The sequence below is a fragment of the Apium graveolens genome, unplaced genomic scaffold (genome assembly GCF_009905375.1).
Source record: "Apium graveolens cultivar Ventura unplaced genomic scaffold, ASM990537v1 ctg679, whole genome shotgun sequence".
Classification (NCBI taxonomy): Eukaryota; Viridiplantae; Streptophyta; class Magnoliopsida; order Apiales; family Apiaceae; genus Apium; species Apium graveolens.
Genome location: NW_027419785.1, coordinates 93947 through 113867, shown reverse-complemented (window position 1 = coordinate 113867; position 19921 = coordinate 93947). Strand labels below are relative to the sequence as shown.

At 33.9% G+C, this 19921-nt stretch overlaps 1 pseudogene; it reads right to left on the bottom strand.

Moving 5' to 3' along the window:
• Positions 1-1631: 1631 nt before the first annotated feature.
• On the bottom strand, positions 1632-3968 carry LOC141703579 (HMG1/2-like protein; annotated as a pseudogene).
• Positions 3969-19921: the final 15953 nt, after the last annotated feature.

The following is a 19921-nucleotide window of genomic DNA, read 5'->3' as shown; positions in this document are numbered from 1 at the left end:
ATCTTAAATTAGGTGCCAGAACTAGAACTGCAACATCAAATGAATGTCTCTATCATTCTTTTCTATCTCAGACTGAACCAAAGAAAGTGGAAGAAGCTCTTCAAGATACTGATTGGGTGCAAGTAATGCAGGAAGAATTAAATGAATTTGAAAGAAATAAAGTTTGGACCCTAGTGCCAAGACCATAGAACAGATCAGTTGTTGGCATAAAATGTGTGTTCAGAAACAAAACTGACAGTGATGACATAATTACAAGGAATAAAGCAAGGCTGGATGCTAAAGGCTACTCTCAACAAGAGGGTATTAATTATGATAAAAACATTTGCACCAGTTGCCAGATTAGAAGCCATAAGGATCTTTTTGGCTTATGCTACTCACAAAAAGTTTAAAGTCTTTCAAATGGATGTGAAAAGTGCTTTTCTTAATGGAGAATTGGAAGAGGAGGTCTATGTTGAACAACCTCCAGGCTTTGTAGATTCAAAATTTCCAAATCATGTCTACATGCATGACAAAGCACTTTAAGGCCTTCAACAAGCTCCAAGAGCATGGTATGAGACTTTAGCTCAATTCCTTCTGAAAAGTGGATTTCACAGAGGTATAATTGATAAAACACTGTTCTACCTCAACCATGGAAAGGACTTACTTTTGGTACAAATATATGTTGATGACATCATATTTGGTTCTACAAATACCAAACTCTGTGAGAGGTTTGCAAAGCTAATGCAGTCAAGATATCAAATGAGTATGATGGGAGAACTCAGCTATTTTCTGGGATTTCAAGTCAAGCAAAATGAAGAAGGTACTTTTATCAGTCAATCCATGTACACCAGAAATTTACTAAAGAAATTTGGAATGCAAGATAGTTCAACAGCATCCACTCCCATGGCCACTGTAACCAAGTTAGATAAAGATACTGGTTCATCAGTAGATATTACTAACTACAGAGCACTATGCCATAAGTGCACATAGGCAACCCCTACTATATAGTTGCATAAAGCCTAAATGGTGTTAAATAAGGTAATAGGCAACACCAGGCAGGGGTTGCCAATGTGGTCGTGGCCGTAGAGCCCTAAGGCAACGAATTATGTAACACAAAAAAGTGTTGCACTATGCGTCTTTTGCAACAGTAAAAGCGTAAAATGACAACAACAGTTAGTGTTGCATAAAATGAAGCCACATTACCACTGTGTCCTACGTGGCAAGTGACACGTCATTTTTCCACGTCAGCAGTGCCCCCTACTTTGACACATCAGCAAGGGGTCCCACATTTTCCATATCAGCAGTGGGCCCCACTTTTGCCATGTCATGAGTGGGTCCCATAATATGTAATGTAACACTGATTTTAGTCATTTGCAACACCATTTTTATTCATATGTAACATCATGCTTAGTCTTATGCAACACCATATAGAGTCAAATGCAACACTTCAAAAATTAAAAAAAAAATTGACATAGTTATTCTGCTTTTACATTATTCCTGCCAAACAAGACATCTAACAATCAATACAATAAGCATCCAATGGAATTTAAAACTTACTAAACTATCAAAGTACCAAATTCTAACTTCAAAAGAACAAATGAACAGTTTTTTTTCTTTTCTTTTCTAAATAATATCACTGAATGATTTCAACTCTAGCCTTTCAACTCATTTTGACGTTGTAAAGCAGATAATGTTTGTTTCCAGATAGGTAGAACAACCAGTCGATGTGATCCGGGGACAAAAATGCATGTGTTTGAGATGGCTTTAAACAGTATCGGTAAAGGCATCCATGTAGATTTAGGCTTCTTTGTTGAGTTCGAACCAATACCTTTAGCAATTCCTAGAGATTTTGGATCAGAAACCTGAAAGTAGCCATTTTAGTAGACAATAATCAGATAGTCGAGTGAATAGTGTCAAACAAAACAAAATTTATAAGAAAAACCATGATCCAGCTTAGGGCATTATAGGCAAAACATATACTGAGATAACAATACACCTTATTCAGGTACAAACTAAATAAATAGTATGCATGGACATACTTTTAATTGTAGGGTCGAGACAAGCAACCAAAAAAATAAAATACTGACATATTAGTCTTCTATCTATGTTACACAACCAATAATCGCGATGTTCCCAATCATGCCAATGTAACCAATATAAATGCAGAAATGCCTGTTCTAGTTACAGTAATGTAAAATTCTCTGGGCACCAGACTGTGTATATCAATTATACACTAAAACCTAAAATTGTTGCCCAAGTAGCTGCCATAAAAAAACAAGGACTAAGAATATATAAGATCATATACCTAACTCACCAGCACTGCACTTAATATTCTTAATATTCATGAAATGGCCTTGATAATTTTACAACATCCAGACTGTCAAAAATTTTACTCCCTTCATGATTGGGCATTAACATACCCGTCCACAAAATGTATCCTACAGCAAGATTATATGTAAATTATAAAAGATAAAACTTTTTAAAGATATACAAAAGAATCCCAATCACCTTGCATGGTGTAATATTAGCGGTTTTCCTGTTTCAAATTATAATGAGCAAGTAGCAACCGAAAGTACTTGAATGAAACATCAGCAGAGTTTAATATATAGATAAAGTGGTTTACCTGCTTCTTATTGTAAGCAGTTATAAGCTTTTGATACTCTCCCTTCCTTCTTGCGGCTTTCGCTTCGTATGGTACTTTTTTCTGCAAGAAACAGAGTCATATAAGATCTGACAGAATCAAACTTAAGCTTCTTCCACCAGTCGGCTTGCTATCAGAAGAACATAACAAAAAAATTTATTATACCATTCCATCCTGATTAGAAAGTCACTTTCCCAACCTCAATGCCCAAATAATGCATCTGATTTTATTGTTTGATAGTTGATACATAAGTTTCTCTTACATTAGTTTGTTGTACTTTACTATTTTTTTAAAGTTATAGAACACAATTTCTAATTTTTTAATTATTATCTACTCTCAGCTTCCCTGACTAAGTACACCTCCCAATGCACTCTTTCAAAGATTAACAATAAATTCTATGTTCGTTCATCAATATAGCTTTAGGAACCTCCTAACTATATGCCATACTCAAATCCATCCAATTTAAACTTGAAGAGAGGTTTCGTAAGTTTTTTCATCAAAGTATACATATTTGTATTGTCTAATCATTCTACTCAGCCAAGCAGATATGCACTTAAATTCATAAAATAAAAATTAATCTTGATTACTTAAAGGCGCACTTAGTGACTTCCACTTCTCTCCACCGGCTTTCCCAACCTTCAATTGAAGAAGATGGCTATCATTATAGTTTATGCACCTATTAAATATTATAATATACGATATTACAACTAGATTATAACACAGAAAGCATATCCTATAACAGATTGCTAAGATCAACTTACATCTGACACATCGTTCACATTAGGATTTTCCTTTTTAAATGTCTTTCTGAACTCCTCACTGTGAAAACCACATGAAAAAAGTAAACAAACATACTTCACATTTGAAATCAATCACTAATTCTATACACATACAGGAAAACAAAGAAGGCACTTGGAGGCCTCTTTGATTTGTTAGGGTCCTTTGCTAATTTACCCTTCTTAGCCTTGCTTCCGCTCTTATCTGCTTTCACGACAGCCTTTCTCTTCCCAACGTTTCTGTAAAAACAACACATAATTTATCCATCAAAGATATGTCCCATTAACACAATACCTATTAACCCATACCAATAAATAAATTTACAAATTAATATCGATCAACAACAGAAAAGAACCAGAGCGCGACTTTTCAGCAAATAATTCTAAGTTATAACTAACAGATCATTCCTTAATGGAGCAAAAACCCAACCTAACAACCATTGGAAAACTTAAAATGCACTAAGAGAATACGAGAAAAAAAAATATTAGGATCAAAATAAAGTGAGTACCCGTCATCAACAGGCTTCAAGGTTTCCCTTTTAGCTGCTCCCTTTACCCTTAGCAGTCTTCATAAAACTTAATGTTTATTTATCTTTTACCTAAATCAAAATATAATAATTCAGACAACAACAAGCTTCAAATAAAAGTTAATATAATTGAAGAAGTTACCAGTATGCATATGCACAAATTATGCTATAGAACAATCACAAGCAACTAAATCTGACCCATTAACTAATACTAGTATAAAGACATGATTAACAAAAGTTAACGCACTGTTGGATTCCATAAGCAAAACCATACCTTTGAAATAATTTCTCGAAATGACCAAAAAAATAAATCCTAGAAAAAAATATGTCAACCTACCTATCAGAATAATACTAAACAACAGAGATTAACAGCACTAAATTCACATATGAACATAGAAGTAGTACTCATACACCATAAATTTAAAGTTGGAACTGCTAGGGACTTGGCAACCCTTGGACAGTTAAGATCCTCTGAGACTTGTGTTGGAGGGATCAACCAGAAATTGTTTTCCTTATGGAAACAATGATTGATGCTAATAGGCTGGAGTTAGTGAAATATAAATGTGGTTTTACGCAAGGTCTCTATCTTGGTATTGTTGTTTTATCAGGTGAGATGGCTTTTTGTCAATTCTTATTTAACACATCATATTTCCCTGCAGCTTTATAAGCTTCAGCTTCTTCAAACACATCAAAATAAAGAATGCAAAATGTGCATCTGACATGAGAAAATAACAAACACCAAATGCAATCATCAAGAAAGCTATCTAATATGATTTCTTAGAAGGTGTTGTGTTTCCTTAGGGAGCAACAGCAGCAGAAGCATCAGGTGCAACATTAGTCTCAACAGTAGAACTTAAACTCTGCAACTCTGTTTGTATAACGGCAACAATATTACAAAACTCGAGAGATTGCAGGACTGCTTAGAGTTAAATATATATACAAAAATGTAAAATACATAAAAAACCGAAATTACACAAAAACCCACATAATAGCAAACATAATTTTTGGGATCGAATAAACCCAAATTTGCAAACCCTAAATTAAGAAATCAAAAGACTCAAAAAAGTATAAACAGAAGTTTAGAAATGAGAAGTATTATAGTATAAATTTAAGGTTTAGGGCCCAAATTTGAGAGTACAAGCTAAATAGAAGCCCCGATATTTGGAATCATTACCATACCTGCTGAATCTTTTGTCAAAACATCCCATGAACATGTCAAACAACTTACACACAAAATACAACCTGAATCTCATCAAAATAGATAATTATCATATGAGTATAGCTTGTAAACTCATAAATCCAAAAAAACTCTCATGGACATTTTATCAAACATGTGGTTTTCATAAAAATACAGTAAAAATTAAAAAAAAAAATGGAAAAGGAGAGCGCCAACAATTACAACTTTGGTAGCAGTGGCGAGTTCCTTGTCATTAGATATAGACCTTGATGAAGAAGGGATTAATTAGGGTTCTTTAAAGGAAGAAAAAGGATGTGAGTTTTCTGTAAATGGTTCTTTAAAGCATATAGTCTATCTCAAATTAAAGATATATTGATAATTTAATATTAAGAGAGATGATGAAGACTATTGAGGGAGAAGAAGAATCAACAACGAATTGAAACTATTGAGAGAGAGAGAGAGAGAAGGATATAGTTGAGAAGAGGAGAAGAGAGCGGCTAACTTTAGAAGAGAAGAGAGCGGCTAAATGAAAAGTTAAAACTAGGGCAAAAAAAGTATTAGCGGGATATTACCCGCCTAAGCATCTTGCTTAGATGAATGTGATTTTTCTTATTTATTTGAAATAAAATAGTAAATACCGAAATTTTTATTGTATATATAAATAATATTAAATAATGAAAAAGAAATGTAAACATTAAAATATTGAGGTAAGATATGTATTTAAATGGTGAAATATATTTATTTAATGACTAATTAAAACCCCGTTCTTTGATCAGTTGTCTATATAAAATATTTAAAAAAATTACATATCTTTAAAATTAGTAAGTAACATCATCCGTACGGTTGGAACGCTAGACAAGAGTTAAAAAAAAGAATTACCACTCCGGACAAGACTGGTTAATGGGAACCTCTGTTGACCGTGGTTTGACTATTATAAAAGCACACAATATAAAATCTGACTTTTAAAAAAAAAATTACACATCTCTAAAATTACTAGGTAACATCATCCATACAATTGGATCATCGAAAAAGAATTTTAAAAAAAATAGAATCATCACTCGGGACAAGACTTGGTAAGAGGAACCAGTGTTGACCGTAATTTGACTATTATAAAAACACACGATATAAAAATTTAAATTTTTTTAAAAAAATTATACATATCTAAAATTAGTAGGTAACATCATCCGTACGGTTGGATCGTGGAACAAGAATTTTTTTTAAAAAATAGATTCAGCACCCGCGACAAGACATAACAACATGAACCCGTGTTGACCGTAATTTGACTATTATAAAAAAACACGTTATAAAATCTAAATATTTTAAAAAACAATTACACATTTTTTAAATTAGTAGGTATCATCATCCGTACGGTTGGATCGTTGAACAAGAATTTAAGAAAATAGAATAATCACTGGGGACAATACTAGGTAATAGGAACCCGTGTTGACCGTCATTTGACAATTAAAAAAGCACGTGATATAAAATCTAAATTTTTTTAAAAAAAATTTAAACATCTCTAAAATTAGAAGGTAACATCATCCGTACGGTTGGATCATTGAACAAGAATTTTAAAAAAATAGAATCACCACCCGGGACAAGTCTTGGTTATAAGAACCCATGTTGACCGTAATTTGACTATTTTAAAAATACACTATATAAAATCTAAATTTTTAAAAAAATATTTAGACATCTTTAAAATTAGTAGGTATCATCATCCGTACGGTTGGATCATTGAACAAAAATTTAAAAAAAATAGAAACACCACCCGGAACAAGTCTTGGTTATAAGAACCCATGTTGACCGTAATTTGACTATTTTAAAAATACACTATATAAAATCTAAATTTTTAAAAAAATATTTAGACATCTTTAAAATTAGTAGGTATCATCATCCGTACGGTTGGATCGTTGAACAAAAATTTAAAAAAAATAGAAACACCACCCGGAACAAGACTACGTAATATAAACCCGTGTGCACCGGGGTTTGACTATTAAAAAAGGACCTGTCTTTGTGCAAGATTTCAGGCTAATCCAAGAGAACCTCACTTAATAGCAGTGAAAAGAATTTTCAAGTACCTTAAGGGTACAACTGATCTGGGATTGTGGTATCCTAGAGAATCAGATTTTAAGCTAATAGGTTACTCAGATGCAGATTTTGCATGATGCAAAATAGACAGGAAAAACACTAGTGGAAGCTGCCAATTTCTTGGAGGCAGACTGGTTACTTGGTTTAGCAAGAAACAGAAATCAATTTCCACATCAACTGCAGAAGCATAATATATTGTTGCAAGAAGCTGTTATGCACAGATTCTTTGGATGAAGAATCAGTTACTGAATTATGGGTTAGAATTTTCTAAAATCCCTATTTACTATGATAATCAAAGTGCTATTGTTATGACAGGTAATCCAGTTCAACACTCAATGACAGAGCACATCAGCATTAGGTACCATTTCATAAGGGAATATGTGATGGAAGGTACTGTAGAATTGCATTTTGTTTCAACAGATCAACAACTAGCAGATATCTTCATAAAAACACTATGTGAAGTTACTTTTACAAGACTGATAAATGAACTTGAAATGGTTTCAGTTTCTTTCTCTAAATCTACTTAGTTTTTGTTCTCATGCATCAGAATTTATGATCAGTGTTTTCATGAAATATGTTCTTTAATTGAAATTCATTAAATACTGATTGTTATCTGATGTGGATCTTTAAACTTTGATAGTATTTTGAATGTTTTGTGACTATTCAATCCAATGAGGATAACTGTGCTAGATGCTGACCTAGTAGTCTTTAACATACTAGAAATCCCATGTTTGAATTAGTTGATTATGTGGAAACTCATTAACACAAGCAAATTCTAATTTTGAGCTTAGTCAAGTTTAATTTGTGTATCTTATTACTAAGTCACAAACTAGATTCTTGCTTCTTATCTGTCAGATTCTGATTTCAGTAAATCTTAAAAATGAACTAAATGCTGATAAGCCTCACTTATCAAAAGAAGAAAAAAGAATAAAAGTCAGGTACTCCTTTGAGATCTAGAGTAAATATGTGGAAGGGAAGACCCAAGTGCATTGTTGGTATTAAGTAAAATGCATTAAAAAGCAAATAAATTTTCTTGGTGACTTTTCACATTCTCTAATTATTGGAGAAATACTATGACAACAGCATAAATTCTGATAAGCAGTCGTGACTCACTTACGCTGAGAAGCCACTGTAACAAGGAATTTCCAAAGATGCATAAAATGAATAAAAACAGTTGAGGTCGATTCTTGCATAAATCTGTTCTATAGTAGACTTCATGTTTGATGACAAATTTTAAGCATTTTTATTAGTTATGCCTTATTTCTAAGATGTACTGAAGTTTATCAGACTTTAATCTTTATCTGATATTTTGCTGAATGCACACACTTTCACTCCATATGAATGATGAAAATTATTGTGGTGATTAAGTTGTTCTTGACAAACAGTTAAGTGTCATTTGCATAAATTCTGAGGACAAGTTCCGATGGAAGTTCTGATGATTAAACTCTGAAGGAAACAAGTCAGTATTTGTATGAAGAATCACAGAAAAATATATTCACTTTTTGAGTTCAGAAGCCATATTCTGATGACTGTTAAAATCTGATATAAGTTAAGTTCTGATATTAAATCCTGATGGAATCCTTGATGCTTACGTGGCATTATTCTTTACTTGACTTATTTGTGATAAAAACTGAAACAGTCTTATTTAAATCTGAATATATTTGGGTAAGATAAAAACAGTCATAATCATTATGGGTTAGTGATAAATGTATTTGTCTTGAAAAACTGCATGTGCACAGTAATTATTGTTTATTTTACGTACTCATTAACTCTTGTTTTAACTTTTTACTAACTGTTATTATTACACATCGGTCTAGGGAGACGAGGTATCATTATTTTTTTTCTAATCATTAAACAGTCCATGCGTCCCTTGGTATTCCATTGGCTATTTAAACCGACTATTCATCCCAGCCAAATCATCTTCCATTTTCTCACAAACTCACTCTCTCTTTTAATTATCATTTTTTTTCTTCTTCGTAAACAAAAATGGTTCTTTTCAACTTGTTCATGAACTATGAAACTTTCAATATAGAGTTGAGTTGTGATGACTGACAACAGGAGTGGCATGTCACCGCCATTCCTGAAGAGCTCTGGAACTCTGTTCCACAAGAGGTTCACACAGACCTCTTCTTCTTTTCGGTGGACTACCACCTCCATCTTGATCGTCTGGAAGAGGAATGGAGAGAAGCTCTCCGTCAGCAAGAACGGATCATCCGTCTTGTAGTGCTCTTTGTCAGCAACAGGAGAAACTAGTCGATAGGTCTTTTTAGAGTAGGACTAAGGCTATTGATGTTAAGATTCTTAGACTAGGACTATCTTGTAATTTTTGAATATAATCTATAAATTTCATGAAATGTACTCGTTTGATATATTAAGGAAATTTTCCTTAATTGCAAGATTTAGTCTCTGTTTCTCTCATATTATGTCACTGTGAATGTTCTAATTGTAATTTTTTAATCTTTACTTCATCTATTTAAACTTTATCCTTTGATGAATGTTTTGATTACAATTATGGTCAATAATAAATTTTGTTGATTTGAGGAAACAATTGAAGCACAGGTTCATGCATCAGAACCTGTGATAATTGAAACTGAGAATGTTACTTCTCAGACAGAAATAGCAACTCAAAGTTCTGATACTTTGAAAAGAAAGAAATCTGTAAGTTTTATTACTGTTGAAGCAACTCCTTCATTAGCAAGGAGATTGAAGAAAATGAAGGCTAGGAGGTATTTGGCTAAGGCTCCATCAGAAGATACTGAAGAAGCTAAGGAAGGGGATCAGGAATCTCTGATCTCACAAGAACCTATTATCATTGAAGCCCTTCCAGCTCAGGCCAAAGACACTACTACTGATACAGTTGTAACCCCTCCTGTCTCTCCTATTAAAGCTATAGATGATGCTAAAGAACAAACTGAAAACTCTGAAATAGATATTCATAATTTGAATATACCAAATGTTCTTTATCTGGAAGCTCCATCTACAGAAGCTCAGCAATCTCCAACTCATTTTCCAATTTTAAATGTTGAGATACCATCTACATCAACCACACCAGCTCTGGAGATAAATTCTGCTGTTCAGAATTTAAATGAAGCTGTTCCTGAATCTCCAGTTGCTTCACACACTGTTGTGCTGTCAGAACATAATGAGTCTTCCTCAAGTTCTGAACACATTGTTTCTGTTGAGACTTCAGTTCCTATACTAGGAAAGGAAGAATTGATGAAGAAATTTGTTGCAAAGGAAGCACCTATTCCTTGGGAGGATACTCACATAGGTATGAAGTGGACCAAGAAGTGGAATGACACTGATTTTATTCCAAGTTCTAACATTTTGACAGAGCATATTGCTAAAGCTGATGAGTTGCTCACATATGCTGATTTAAGGACACAACTCAAGATCACTGCTCTATCTACCAAACATCTTCAAGGTCTACATTTTTCTACTCATGAAAAGGTTGATACACTAAAGGAACATGCTGATAAGCTAGATCTACAGCTTAAGCTTGATAAGAATAGATATATCAGACCTACTCTTGAGAAAATTGAAGCCATTGAGAAGATTCAAGAGAAGCAACATGCCCAAATTGATGAGGTCCTGGCTAACCAAGTTTCTCAGAAAGCTTAATTGGAAGAAATCCAATCTTCAGTTGAACTTCTTCTTTCTCTCTTACTTCCTGATGATGCCAACAAGGGGGAGAAGGTAGTAAAGTCCAAATGATCACCTACTAAAATACTGAAGAAAAAGGATGATAAAGGTGATGACCAGGGAAACTCTGATAGAAACTCTGATAAGAGTAGAGGTCAAGGAAAGTTCAAGGAAAATCTTCTACACAGAACAAATCAAGTTCTGATGCTGTAAATGCTAAAAGTCTGAAGTCAAGTTTTGATAAACAATGTCTGATGTCAAGTTCTGATATTCTGATTCAGTCAGGATCTAAAGACTCTCAGAAGTTTTTACAAACTCTAAAGTTAAAGGGGAAGCAGACTACTGTTTATTACAAAAATCCTAAAATCCAGACACTTGATGAGGAGATAGCTAGAAGATTATTTCTGAAACAAAATTCAGGAATGGATTTGGAAACTCTCAAGGAGGAAGAAACTAGATTTGCAGCTGAGAAGACAAATCTTAAGTCTAAAGCTTCTGATGCAAAGAAACCTTCAAGGACTAAGGAAAAAGGCATTGTGATCAAGGAAAAGTCAAATTCTGAGACTTCAAAGTCCAAGACTAGATCACAAACTGAGATTGATCCTAAGTCAAAAAGAAAAGAAAAGGTTAGTGAACCTTTAAAGATTGAGAAAAAGATAAGTTCTTCCATTCCAGTCTATCAAACTACAGTGCATGATGATGACTTCATAGAAAATGAAACTGTTCAAATTCTGAAGAGAAGAAAGATAATTGAAGAGTCTAAAACAACCTCTGACACTGCTCAAGTTGTTTAGAATAAAGAACAGCAAGCTATAGAAGAAACTATAAATTCTAATCAAGTTAATATAGAAAAGATGACAATTGATGATAAGAAGAAGCTGTTATGGAAGAAAGCTACTCTAGTTGAACCAAAATCCAATCTTATGATGAGTCAACTCGCAAAATTTGGGTTGAGATCTAAGCAACCTAGAGATGAAGCTGGATTAGGTTCTGATGAAGAGAAAATACAAACAACTGATGAATCATTAACTAATTTATATGACAGGTTTTCCAAACTCTTGAATGATCCATCACTGGTGGACAAGGAATATGATCTTGAAAATTCAAATCTAAAATTCCTTTTAGCTCTTCCTGAAAACTCGGATTTGAAGTCTACAACCATAAGAGACAACTATAACCTTGCTGAAACTACTCTTGATGAAATTTATGGTAGGCTCAAGACTCATGAACTTGAGATGGATCAAAGGAGCAAAAGGCATGGAAGAAAGTCAAAGACAATTGCGCTTAAAGCTGAGGAGGAATCTCCTAAAGTGGTTGTCTCAAAGAGGGGCAAATGAAAGGCTCTCATCATACAGTGTGATTCAGAGTCATCATATTCTGATGATGATGATTCAGAATCTAAAAATTTATCTGAAGTGGATGTTGATGCAGAGATGATGCAACTGTGTGCTCTTATGGTGAAGGGTATCACAAAGATAGCCTATAAGAAATTCAGAAAGGGTAAGAAGTTTTCCAGGAAAGGTGGAAGTTCTGAAAAGAAAGGATTCAGAAAGACTAAAGGCAAAGGAGGAAAGTCTGACAGAGGAGACAACTCAAATGTCAAATGCTACAATTGTGGTGAAATAGGCCACATATCTCCTGACTGCTAGAAAGGAAAAGGTGATAAAGGCCAGGAACTTAACACAAAGAAGAAAAACTGGACAGACACTTCAGATTTTGAAGAAGAGGTGAACTATGCTTTGATGACAAATGCTGATAGCAGTTCTGAAACTGCTGAATGTAAGGTACCTCATTCAACTCTTTCTTTTCATACTGATGATATTTCTGAGCTAAGATTATATCTGAAAACCACGTTCATTAGTTTTAGAGATCTAGAAAATGAATGATTAAAATCTGAAAGTCTTGTTCTTAAAAACAGAAATGACTACTTAAAAAAAAGTTAGTTATATTCCATCAAACTCAGAAAGAAAGAAATGAGGCTTTTTATGTTAAAGATGAACTGCTAAAATTGAATAAATCTCTTAAATCTGAACTGGAAAAGGAAAAGGAGATAATCAAAACTTGGACTAACTCTGGAAGAACAACTCAGAAAATATTAGAAATTGGAAATTGGAAAGAAGGACTACGTTATCTAGATGATAAAGAAGAAAAGAAAACTGTGTCATCTAAACCAAACTTTAACAAGAAAGATGAAAAGCCTAAAGTTAATCCTTTGAAGTTTGTGTCAAATTCTGACAAATCAAAATCTGAAAAGGAAGTTAAGGACAAATTAACATCTGACAAACTAAGACATGATAAACCTACTGTGGTAAATATTGGCTTAATGACAAAGAAGCAGCTTAAGTATAAGCTGAAAGAGATTAAAAATATGAACAAGGTAAATGAATCTAGGAAAAATAGGAATGGAAATGAAGGTGTGAATAAAAACAATAATTTTATGCCTGTTCTTAATGCTCCTAGAAATAAATGCTAAAATTGTGGAAACCCTAACCATCTTGCTTCTTTTGCAGGAAAAATAAAGATATAAACTTTTTACCTCCTAGATCAGGAGTTAAGAGCCAGTCTGTTAGTTTAAACCATAAAATATTTGTTTTCATTGTGGTAGTTTATGGCATTCTATTTATACTTGTAAGGAATATCATAGGTTGTACTATGATTATTATCAAATTAAACATTCTTTAAAGAAAGTTAGTGTAAATTCTTATGCAAAGTCTGACATAAAGTCTGATAAAAAGCATGTTAGCATAAACTCTGAAACTAAATCAGCTGCAAATGCTAACAAACTTAAAAAGGCCAAAGGATCCCAGCAAGTCTGGGTCCTTAATTAAAACTAACCAATAGTGGTCTTTATGATTGAAGGGCAACAAGAAAAACATCCTAGTTCTGGACAATGGATTTTCAGGACATATGACTGGAAATAAAGCCCTACTATCAGACTTTGTAGAGAAAGCTGGCCCAGGAGTTTCTTATGGAGATGGTAATATGGGAAAGACTCTGGGATATGGCAATATCAATCTTGGGAATGTCATAATTGAATTAGTAGCTCTTGTCTCAGGACTTAAACACAATGTGCTAAGTGTGAGTTAAATCTGTGACATAGGTTATCATGTGGATTTCTTTGAAGAACACTGTGAAGTTGTAAGTAATTCTACAGGAAAAGTGGTTCTGAAAGGTTACAGACATGGTAATATATATGAAGCCAGACTTTCAACAAATTCTGATGGTTCTGCAATCTGTCTGTTAAGCAGAGCATCGACTGAAGAAAGCTAGAATTTGCACAAGAGATTCTCTCATTTAAATTTCAACAACATAAATGAGCTAGTAAAGAAGAGGACTGCCAAAATCAGTATTTGCTCCTGATGGTCTTTGTGACTCATGTCAAACGGCAAAACAAAGAAAATCTTCATTCAAGAGCAAAACTGAATCCTCAATTCTTGAGCATTATCACTTTCTGCATGTTGATCTATTTGGTCCAGTCAATGTCATGTCCATTGCAAAGAAGAAATATTCTATGGTTATAGTGGATAAGTTCACAAGATACACTTGGGTGTATTTCTTGCACAAGAAGAATGAAACTGCATCTACTCTAACTGATCATGTTAGACAGCAGGATAAATTAGTCAAAGATTCTGTTATAGTAATAAGAAGTGATAAAGGCACTGAGTTCAAGAATTTAATCATGGAAGAGTTTTGCAAAGAGCATGGAATAAAGCAGGAATTTTCTGCACCTGGAACTCCACATCAGAATGGAGTTGTAGAAAGAAAGAACAGGACTCTTATTGAAGCTGCACGAACTATGCTTGATAAAGCAAAGCTACCAACCTATTTTTGGGCTGAAGCTGTGTAGACTGCTTGTTTTACACAGAATGTTACACTCATAAATAAGCATGAAAAAACACCATATGAGATGGTGAAGAAAAAGAAGCCAAATCTGAATTAATTTCATGTATTTGGATGCAAGTGTTTTGTTCTTAAGACTCATCCTAAATAGCTGTCAAAATTTGATCTAAAAGGTGATGAAGGAATTTTTGTTGGATATCCACTTTCCACAAAAGCCTTCAGAGTCTATAATTTAAGAACAAGGGTTGTCATGGAATCTATAAATGTATCTTTTGATGATAAAAAGATTACCGGACTTGAAGATTTCAATGATCTTGGTCAGCTGAGATTTGAAAATGAAGATGTAAATTTTGATTCTGTAAATTATGATGACCTAAATCCTGATCCTGTAAGTTCTGACGGGTTAAGCTCTGATGTCATTGAAATTGTGGTAACTGCTCCAAAGGGAAATGCACCTGCTCAGGGGGAGCAAGCTAATGATCATACCACATCTTAAGACTCTCAAGAAGCATCAGAACCAGTCACTAACTCTTCAAGTTCTGATTCATCAAGCTCTGATGAGACAAATTCTGATAATTCTGGAAACTCTGATTCTTCAATTCCTTGAAGGATCCAACTCAAGTTCGGGAATCTCAGAGAGCATAACTTCAGGGAGAGCATCAGAAAATGCTGATGGAGACAACATGGATCATGAGGGAGGATCCAGTTCTAGAGATCAACTTCCATCTGCAAGGAAGTGGACTAAATTACACACACCTGACTTAATAATTGGAGATCCTGAAGCAGGTGTCAGAACTAGGACATCAACAACAAATAAATGTCTCTATCATTCTTTTCTATCACAGTCTGAACCAAAGAAAGTGGAAGAAGCGCTTCAAGATGCTGATTGGGTGCAAGCAATGCAGGAAGAGTTAAATGAATTTCAAAGAAATAAAGTCTGGACCCTAGTGCCAAAACCAAAGAACAGATCAATTGTTGGCATAAAATGGGTTTTCAGAAACAAAATTGACAGTGATGGCATAATTACAAGAAATAAAGCAAGGCTGGTTGCTAAAGGTTACTCTCAATATTATCTCCATGTAATCTGTGCTTAAATTGTAATACATTAAATACTGATTATTATATGATGTGATTCTATATACTCTGATAGTGTTTTGAATGTTTTGTGACTATTCAATCCAATGAGGATTATTTTGTTAGATGCTGACTTAGTAATATTTAACAAACTATGTATCCCATGTTTGAATTAGTTATTTATATGGACATTAATAACAGGTTTTCCAAACTCTTGAATGATCTGTCACTGATGGACAAGGAATATGATCTTGAAGATTCAAATCTGAAATTCCTTTTAGCTCTTCCTGAAAACTGGGATTTGAAGTCTACAACCATAAGAGACAACTATGACCTTGCTGAAACTACTCTTGATGAAATTTATGGTAGGCTCAAGATAAGTGAACTTGAGATGGATCAAAGGAGCAAAAGGCATGGAAGAAAGTCAAAGACAATTACACTTAAAGCTGAGGAGGAATATCCGAAAGTGGTTGTCTCAAAGAGGGGCAAATGAAAGGCTCTCATCATACAGTGTGATTCAGAGTCATCATATTCTGATGATGATGATTCAGAATCTGAAAATTTATCTGAAGTGGATGTTGATGCAGAGATGATGCAACTATATGCTCTTATGGTGAAGGGTATCACAAAGATAGCCTATAAGAAATTCAGAATGGGTAAGAAGTTTTCCAGGAAAGGTGGAAGTTCTAAAAAGAAAGGGTTCAGAAAGACTAAAGGCAAAGGAGGAAAGTCTGACAGAGGAGACAACTCAAATGTTAAATGCTATAATTGTGGTGAAATAAGCCACATCTCTCCTGACTGCAAGAAAGGAAAAGGTGATAAAGGCCAAGAATTTAACACAAAGAAGAAAAACTTGACAGACACTTCAGATTCTGAAGAAGAGGTAAACTATGCTTTGATGATAAATGCTGATAGCAGTTCTGAAACTGCTGAATGTAAGGTACCTCATTCAACTCTTTCTTTTCATACTGATGATATTTCTGAGCTAAGATTATATCTGAAAACCACGTTCATTAGTTTTAGAGATCTAGAAAATGAAAGATTAAAATCTGAAAGTCTTGTTCTTAATAACAGAAATGACTACTTGAAAAAGAGTTAGTTATATTCCATCAAACTCAGAAAGAAAGAGATTAGGCTTTTTATGTTAAAGATGAACTGCTAAAATTGAATAAATCTCTTAAATCTGATCTGGAAAAGGAAAAAGGAGATAATCAAAACTTGGACTAACTCTGGAAGAACATCTCAGAAAATATTAGAAATTGGAAATTGGAAAGAAGGACTAGGTTATCTAGATGATAAAGAAGAAAAGAAAACTGTGTCATCTAAACCAAACTTTAACAAGAAAGATGAAAAGCCTAAAGTTAATCCTTTGAAGTTTGTGTCAAGTTCTGACAAATCAAAATCTGAAAAGGAAGTTAAGGACAAATTAACATCTGACAAACTAAGACAAGATAAACCTACTGTGGTAAATATTGGCTTAATGACAAAGAAGCAACTTAAGTATAAGCTGAAAGAGATTAAAAATATGAACAAGGTAAATGAATCTAGGAAAAATAGGAATGGAAAGGAAGGTGTGAATAAAAGTAATAATTTTATGCCTGTTCTTAATGCTCCTAGAAATAAATGCTATAATTGTGGAAACCCTAACCATCTTGCTTCTTTTGCAGGAAAAATAAAGATATAAACTTTTTACCTCCTAGATCAGGAGTTAAGAGTCAGTCTGTTAGTTTAAACCATAAAATATTTGTTTTCATTGTTGTAGTTTATGGCATTCTATTTATACTTGTAAGGAATATCATAGGTTGTACTATGATTATTATCAAATTAAACATTCTTTAAAGAAAGTTAGTGTAAATTCTGATGCAAAGTCTGACATAAAGTCTGATAAAAAGCATGTTAGCATAAACTCTGAAACTAAATCCGCTGCAAATGCTAACAAACTTAAAAAGGCCAAAGGATCCAAGCAAGTCTGGGTCCTTAATTAAAACTAACCAATAGTGGTCTTTGTGATTGAAGGGCAACAAGAAAAACATCCTAGTTCTGGACAATGGATGTTCAGGATATATGACTGGATATAAAGCCTTACTATCAGACTTTGTGGAGAAAGCTGGCCCAGGAGTTTCTTATGGAGATGGTAATATGGGAAGGACTCTGGAATATGGCAATATCAATCTTGGAAATGTCATAATTGAATCAGTAGCTCTTCTGTCAGGACTTAAACACAATGTGCTAAGTGTGAGTTAAATCTGTGACAGAGGTTATCATGTGAATTTCTTTGAAGAACACTGTGAAGTTGTAAGTAATTCTACAGGAAAAGTGGTTCTGAAAGGTTAAAGACATGGTAATATATATGAAGCCAAACTTTCAACAAATTCTGATGGTTCTGCAATCTGTCTGTTAAGCAGAGCATCGATTGAAGAAAGCTAGAATTGGCACAAGAGATTCTCTCATTTAAATTTCAATAACATAAATGAGCTAGTAAAGAAGAGGACTGCCAAAATCAGTATTTGCTCCTGATGGTCTTTGTGACTCATGTCAAACGTCAAAACAAAGAAAATCTTCATTCAAGAGCAAAACTGAATCCTCAATTCTTGAGCATTATCACTTTCTGCATGTTGATCTATTTGGTCCAGTCAATGTCATGTCCATTGCAAAGAAGAAATATTCTATGGTTATAGTGGATAAGTTCACAAGATACACTTGGGTGTATTTCTTGCACAAGAAGAATGAAACTGCATCTACTCTAACTGATCATGTTAGACAGCAGGATAAATTAGTCAAAGATTCTGTTATAGTAATAAGAAGTGATAAGGGCACTGAGTTCAAGAATTTAATCATGGAAGAGTTCTGCAAAGAGCATGGAATAAAGCAGGAATTTTCTGCACCTGGAACTCCATATCAGAATGGAGTTGTAGAAAGAAAGAACAGGACTCTTATTGAAGCTGCACGAACTATGCTTGATAAAGCAAAGCTACCAACCTATTTTTGGGCTGAAGCTGTGCAGACTGCTTGTTTTACACAGAATGTTACACTCATAAATAAGCATGAAAAAACACCATATGAGATGGTAAAGAAAAAGAAGCCAAATCTGAAATACTTTCATGTATTTGGATGCAAATGTTTTGTTCTTAAGACTCATCCTGAACAACTGTCAAAATTTGATCTAAAAGGTGATGAAGGAATTTTTGTTGGATATCCACTTTCCACAAAAGCCTTCAGAGTCTATAATTTAAGAACAAGGGTTATCATGGAATCTATAAATGTATCTTTTGATGATAAAAAGATTACCGGACTTGAAGATTTCAATGATCTTGGTCAGCTGAGATTTGAAAGTGAAGATGTAAATTTTGATTCTGTAATTTATGATGACCTAAATCCTGATCCTGTAAGTTCTGACGGGTTAAACTCTGATGTCATTGAAATTGTGGTAACTGCTCCAAAGGGAAATGCACCTGCTCAGGGGGAGCAAGCTAATGATCATACCACATCTTAAGACTCTCAAGAAGCATCAGAACCAGTCACTAACTCTTCAAGTTCTGATTCATCAAGCTCTGATGAGACAAATTCTGATAATTCTGGAAACTCTGATTCTTCAATTCCCTGAAGGATCCAACTCAAATTCTGGAATCTCAGAGAGCATAACTTCAGGGGGAGCATCAGAAAATGCAGATGGAGACAACATGGATCATGGGGGAGGATCCAGTTCTAGAGATCAACTTCCATCTGCAAGGAAGTGGACTAAATTACACACACCTGACTTAATAATTGGAGATCCTGAAGCAGGTGTCAGACCTAGGACATCAAAAACAAATAAATGTCTCTATCATTCTTTTCTATCACAGTCTGAACCAAAGAAAGTGGAAGAAGTGCTTCAAGATGCTGATTGGGTGCAAGCAATGCAGGAAGAGTTAAATGAATTTGAAAGAAATAAAGTCTGGACCCTAGTGCCAAGACCAAAGAATAGATCAATTGTTGGCATAAAATGGGTTTTCAGAAACAAAATTGACAGTGATGGCATAATTACAAGAAATAAAGCAAGGCTGGTTGCTAAAGGTTACTCTCAATATTATCTCCATGTAATCTGTACTTAAATTGTAATACATTAAATACTGATTGTTATATGATGTGATTCTATATACTCTGATAGTGTTTTGAATGTTTTGTGACTATTCAATCCAAT